Source organism: Cupressus sempervirens, chromosome 5 (genome assembly GCF_028749045.1).
Source record: "Cupressus sempervirens isolate cs-2001-9-10 chromosome 5, ASM2874904v1, whole genome shotgun sequence".
Taxonomy (NCBI): Eukaryota; Viridiplantae; Streptophyta; class Pinopsida; order Cupressales; family Cupressaceae; genus Cupressus; species Cupressus sempervirens.
In genome coordinates this window covers 861,907,743-861,914,755 of record NC_143122.1, presented here as the reverse complement: position 1 = coordinate 861,914,755, position 7,013 = coordinate 861,907,743, and the positions used below count along the sequence as shown (strand labels likewise).

Here is a 7,013-nt window from a genome sequence, read left to right as displayed (position 1 = left end):
AATTAATCCAGACTTAGATCCAATCTTTAAAAAAAAATTAATTCACACATGCCATGACTGCGTCAGAGTACAAAAAGTCATGCATGGAAAGCATGGGCCCTAATGTACTGGTCCCACAGAAAGCTTATCTAATTGATTTTTTAATAGCCGACCAGTCTAAGAGCTGAAAGGTAACTGTCGAACAGATAATCGATTTTAGAATTCTAACCAAAGAATGGTAGACTTTTATCAGATTGGTAATCAAAATCATATGGATTTATAATAGCCAACCAGTGTAAAGGAGAAAAGCACGACATAACAGTTGGATTAAATTAGAAGATGGGTGGACCCATTCTTAAAAGGCTTTAGTCTAAACTTCCATCGCCAAAATGCTTTTGGGTCCATAATTAACTACAGCGTATTGCGCCTTCTCACTTTGTTGAGCATTTAAGCCAAATACACGTGTCCCTCGTCTGTTTTGCCCGAACAATCCTTCAATCCTGCAATGTTGTACCGCAAATGTCATATTCAGACAACTTTACAGCGAATTATTAAAGCAAAAATTATGTTTGAAAAAAAACGATAGTCATATGAGCAAGTGGACTTATTAGCCCTATTGGTATACATTATATCTATATAAGGCTGTCTTTAGCCCCAACTAAAACACATCCTTTTTCTTTTGTCATTTCGGAACGTTTAGTAAAGAAGTAAGATGGCGCATACTCTGAGTTGGGAGGCCAAGCTGAACGTTCCTGCAAATCAAATATGGAAGGCCTTTGAGAATTTTGCAAACCTATTTCCGAGTCTGATGCCCAATCATTTCAAAAGTATTGATATACACGAGGGAGATGGCATTAACCCTGGCAGTGTTAGACTCATCAAATATGGGGAAGGTATATGAAAGCGTCAAAGTCCTTTGTCATTTAAGAATTTCCATACTCTCTTTTAAAATATTTATTTGTCATATTTTGACGTGTCTCTAAATACATCGTCTAAGCGTTTTGAACAATGATGTTCTGTGTTCATGATTTATTGTTAATATGATTATTTTCAAAACCAAGGGAGAAGGTTTTAGACTTTTGTTTAGGGTAGAAGGTGATTACTAGTCGTCCAAAATAATTTCCGGCAATAATCTGAAGTTCGAAAGTGCAAAGTTCAAAATTTATTCTGGGGAAGATAGTCTCCTGTAAATTGATCTGTGTCGCATAGATCAATGGTTGAATCATGATAGCAACATTATAATTCTTGTTTTGTTTCTTTGGAAATGTTGACAGGGTTTCACTTGGTGACATTGTTAGAAATATTAATTTCTATTCCAATCCATCATTAAATGTTTCTAGAAGTTTAGGTTTAGGTTTAGGTTGTGTCGGCTATAATAGTTTTCAGAATTCTGTAGATAAGTGTCTTGTCGGCAAATGTTAGAAATTTCTAGAGATTACAAACTTGCCTATAAAGGGGAGTGTTGTGTATCCATTTTGAATTAATCTAAGAGTAATCAAATGCAATTAATTTTTATTGTGCTGTAGCACATTGCATTCATATTTTCTTGTGTGTCTCTGCCCACCCATCAAATTGTTATCAGAGCTTGGTTAAGAAGAGGTGTTTGAAGGATTGTGCATAAGGAGGATTGTAGCAGAGAAAGGTATTGTGAGATCTGTAAGTTTCTTATTGTCCTATTTAGAGTTCCTTATATCTATTAATATTGTTTATAAGTTTCTATCAGGCTGGCTTCAAGGAGTTTTCAGGCTTCAATTCCAATGTTTTCTAGAAAGAATTATGATGATTGGGCTTTTAGAATGAAGCTTATATTTGATTCCTATGAGTTATTAGATATAATCTTAACTAGTTATGTTGAACCTATAGATGAGTCTACTTTAAATGCTAACCAAAAGAAAAAGCTTGATGAAAATAGGCAGAAGAGTTAAAAAGCTTTGTAGATTATTGGATAAGCACTAGATGGCTCAGTTCTTGGAAAAATTAAGCCATTTGTTATAGCAAAGCAGGTTTGGGACATTCTTGAGACTACATATTAAGGTACAAGTAAGGTAAATGTTGTTAAGTTGCAAGCACTTAGAAGAGAATTTGAAAATTTACAAATGAAGGATTTTGACTTTGTAGAGCAATTTTCAAATCATGTTATGAATGTGGTTAATCAAGTAAGGATGAATGGTGATGAGCTTTCTGACCAGAAAGTTGTAGAAAAGATTTTAAGAAGTTTTCCTCCTAAATTTTATAATGTTGTAGTTGCAATTGAAGAATCTAAGGATTTAACAACATTGTCTATAGATGAGGTGTTTGGATCCTTGTATAATCATGAAGACAGGTTGAACAAGCATAATGGTAATTCACTAGAGAATGCATTCAAAACACAAATGACATTTGGCAGAGGTAGAGGAAGAGGAAATGTTAGATTTAGAGGAAGAGGAAGAGACAAAAATTATTTTCAAAAAGAAGAAAAGAGTCCAGATTCAGGAGGAAGAAGAAATCAATACTCTTATTCAAGAGGAAGCTATAACAACCGGACATCACAAAGGTATGATAAATCAAATATTCAATGTTATTACTGCACGAGGTTTGGACATTTTGCAAATGAGTGTAAAAAGAAACAAGCTGATATGGGTAAACAAAATACAAAGTTTTCTGAGAGTACTTCTAAGTCATTGTTCATTACTTGCAATGTAGCTCAAGAGAGTAAAAATGATTTTTGGTTTTTAGATAGTAGTTGCAACAATCATATGACAGACAATGAAGAGTTTTTTGAAAGTTTGGATAGATCAATTAAATCCGAAGTAAAGTTGGAAAATAATGAGATAGTGGAAGTGAGTGGAAAAGGCACAATCAATGTTATAACAAAGTATGGTAAGAAGTCTATCTCTGATGTATAATTTTTGTACCTAGTTTGAAACATAATCTTATAAGTGTGGGGCAACTTAGTTAAAAAGGTTATAGAGTTATTTTTGAGAAAAATTTGTGCACTATATTTGATATGCCTCGTAGTCACATGGTGATTGCAAGGGTAGAAATGATAAATAACAGAATGTTTCTACTTCGGATGAAGAGCAATATGTCTAATGAAGTTTTAGCAAGTTTCAAGGTAGCAAGTCAAGATCAAACATGGATATGGCACTTGAGGTATGGTCATCTAAATCTCAAAGGATTATCTTTATTGCAAAGAAAGGAAATGGTAAGAGGCTTACCTCCAATTGAAGCATCATTATGTCCATGTGAAAGTTTTATTATGGCCAAACATCATAGAGAGACTTTTCCAAAAGGGATATCATATAGAGCAAGGGTACCTTCAGAAATTGTGCATTCGAATATATGTGGTCTAAAGAAAATGCCATCATTAGGGGGGAGCATTTATTTCTTAATATTTAATGATGACTTTACTAGAAAGACATGGGTTTACTTTCTTAAATAAAAATCCGAAACTTTTGGTAAATTGAAAGAATTTAGGGCTTTTGTTGAAAAATAAAGTGGTTTACCTATCAAGGTATTGAGATCTGATAGAGGAGAAGAGTATAAGTGAAATGAGATTTTAGATTATTGTAGAGATCATGGAATCAAAAAGCAATTTACTACCAGTTACACACCACAACAAAATGGTGTTGTAGAGAGAAAAAAATAGGACAATAATGGAGATGGCAAGGAGCATGTTGAAAGGTAAAAATTTTCCTAATGAGTATTGGGCTGAGGCAGTTTCTTGTGTTGTTTATATTTTGAATAGGAGTCCAACAAAGATTGTGAGGGACATGGTTCCACAACAAGCATGGAGTGGTAAGATTCATAGTGTTTCTCATCTCAAAGTATTTGGCTATATTGCATATGCACATGTTCTTAAAGAAACTAGAAGTAAGTTAGATGATAAGAGTGACAAATGCATTTTTGTTTGCTATGATGAGCAATCTAAGGCATATAGTTTGTCTAATCCTATCACCAGAAAAGTCATTGTGAGTAGGGATGTTGTATTTAAAGAGGATGAATCTTGGGATGGAAATATAGATACAAATATTATAGGTGTTGGAACAATATCATATGGTGAGAAGGATAAAAAGGATCATGAAGATCAAGAGGATCAACCAAGTGACCAAGAAGGAACTCCACCACAAAGTTCACAAGGAGATCACTTAGAAAATGAAGTTGAGCATGGAGAATCTTCTAATTCATAAGTAAGTAATAATTCAAACCCTGCACTTGCACAACTGAGATCAAGCAAGAAAACTAGAAGGTTGAGTGAGATTTATGATCAAGAAAGTAAATTAGATTTGCAATCAAATTTTTCTTTATTCACTCAAGATCCTATATATTTTGAAGATGCAATGGATTAATGTAATGAATGATGAAATAGAATCAATTGAGAGAAATGATACATGGGAATTAGTTGATTTGCCTAATAGCAAAGATTGCATTGGTGTAAAATGGGTTTATAAGACTAAGTCTAAAGCTAATGGAGATGTAGACAAATATAAGGCAAGGTTAGTTGCTAAGGGATTTTCACAAGAATATGGAGTTGACTATAATGAGACATTTGCACCTGTAGCAAGACTTGATACTATTAGAATAGTATTAGCTATTGCAGCTTAAAACAAATGGATCATTCACCAAATGGATGTCAAGTCAGCATTTTTGAATGGATATTTGGATGAAGAAATCTATGTGTAGCAACCACAAGGATATGAAATAAGAGGACATCAAGAAAAAGTTTATAAGTTGAAGAAAGCATTCTATGGATTGAAGCAAGCTCCAAGAGCCTGGTACAACACAATAGATTCATACATGATGAAGAATGGATTCAAGAGAAGCACCAGTGAACCTACATTATATACCAAGATTAATGAACAAGGATAGATTTTGATTATTTGTTTATATGTTGATGATTTGATCTTCATAGGTAATTTATCTATTGACATGTTCAAATCAACATTGAAAAGCAAATTTGAAATGATAGATCTAGGATTGATGAAATATTTTCTTGGAATTGAAGTTACTCGAAATGATAAGGAAATTTTTATTTTCCAAAGTAAATATGCAAAAGATATTTTGAAAAGATTTAGATTGATAAATTGTTGTCTAGTTTCTACACCTATGGTAATAGGCAACAAATTAAATAGAGAAGATACTAAGAAGGATTTTGATTCAACTATATTCAAAAGATTGGTTGGTAGTTTGATGTATCTCACTACTACTAGACCAAATATTATGTATGGAGTAAGTTTAATGTATCTCACTACTACTAGACCAGATATTATGTATGGAGTAAGTTTAATCTCTAGATTCATGGATTCACCAAAGAACTCACATTGGCAGGCAAGAAAAAGGATTTTGAGATATATTGTATAAACTATGAATCATGGCATTTTATATTCTACTTTAGATGATTTTTAGTTAGTTGGATATACAGATAGTGATTTTGTAAGGAATATTGAGGATAGAAGGAGTACATCTAGATATGCATTTCATCTTGGGGAAGGTGTTGTAGTGTAGGCATCAAAGAAGAAACCTGTAGTAACTCTCTTGTTAGCTAAAGCAGAGTATGTAGCAGGAACAACAACAACATGCCAAGCAGTATGGATGTGAAAGATTTTGAAAGACTTAATGCAAGCTCAAGATGGACCTAATTGTGATAACAAGTCTGCTGTTGCACTTTCAAAGAACCATATGTTTCACAAGAGGAAAAAGAACATTGATACAAAGTATCACTTCATTAGCAAGTTGGTTAATAATAGAAAAATTAATCTACAACATTGTAGATCAGAGGAGCAACTTGTAGATATCTTCACTAAGGCTTTACCACAAGTGCAGTTTGAAATTTTGAAGGAGGCTCTGAGAGTTGTAAATATTAAAGAAGCTTTGTAATAGTTGATAGTAGAAATTATGGGGGGGGTGTTAGAAATATTAATTTCTACTCCAATCCATCATTAAATGTTTCTAGAAGTTTAGTTTTAGGTTTAGCTTGTGTTGACTATAATAGTTTCTAGAATTTTATAGATAAGTGTCTTGTTAACAAATGTTAGAAATTTCTAGAGATTACAAACTTGCCTATAAAAGGGAGTGTTGTGTATCCATTTTGAATTAATCTAAGAGTAATAAAATGCAATTAATTTTTATTGTGTCGTAGCACATTGCATTCATATTTTCTTGTGTGCCTCTGCCCACCCATAAGACATACAAATTGGAGAGAATAGAATCCTTAGATGAGCCCAATATAACCACAACCCACACCATGTTGAATGGATAGTTAATGAATAAGCACAAGACATACAAGCTGACTTCAAAGGTAAGCCCTGAAGCCACTTTAGGCAGTTGCATTGTAAAGTGGAGTATTGAGTATGAGCTAGCTCCTGAAGGTGAGGTTGTTCACCTAGAGAGTGCAAAGGACACCACTCTACACACTTTCAAGGTTTTGGAAGAATATCTTCTCCTAAACCCACTTCTTGTGGCTTAGCCTAGTTTCTTTATCTATCTCTATCGATGATTGATCCAAGGCTCGAACAATGGATTAGTGGTATAATGGGAAGATAACTCGTTGGTTTTAAAAATTGTTTGTTTGAGGCTCTATAAAGCCTTGTTTTTGTGGGATCTACATTGGCTTGATATTTTATATCAAAAATTGTGATGTATTCATTGTGAAAATATTGTCTTGTATGGCTTTGTGTTCCAAATCAGCTTTGATGGTGTACTCTGTGTGAGATTTTGAATGGTTTATTAATGTATGAGTGTTCTCCATGATCTATTTGACTTGCATTATTACTAGCACATGCATCTTTGAAGGGTGTGAGGGTTATATCGATAGTATCATATATGTTAACCGATGTCACAGTAATGGTGAAATAATATTTTTCATATAATTTAATGTAGTTTGCAATAATCTCAACAAGGATATTTTCAATGTTTAAAATGATGGAAATAGTTTGCATCTCACTATAATTTCTCTTAATTAATTTTTGGAAATGTAGCAATAACATTGAGCTTCCAGTCCATTTTGACCTCCAGTTCAACTACATCTAGGAATCTTTTTAATTCATCTGCTACTT

The 7,013-nt window shown here is 33.2% G+C and overlaps 1 pseudogene; it reads left to right on the top strand.

The window, feature by feature from the left end:
- The first annotated feature begins 691 nt into the window (after positions 1 to 691).
- LOC149558639 (MLP-like protein 423) lies at positions 692 to 6,424 on the top strand (annotated as a pseudogene).
- Positions 6,425 to 7,013: the final 589 nt, after the last annotated feature.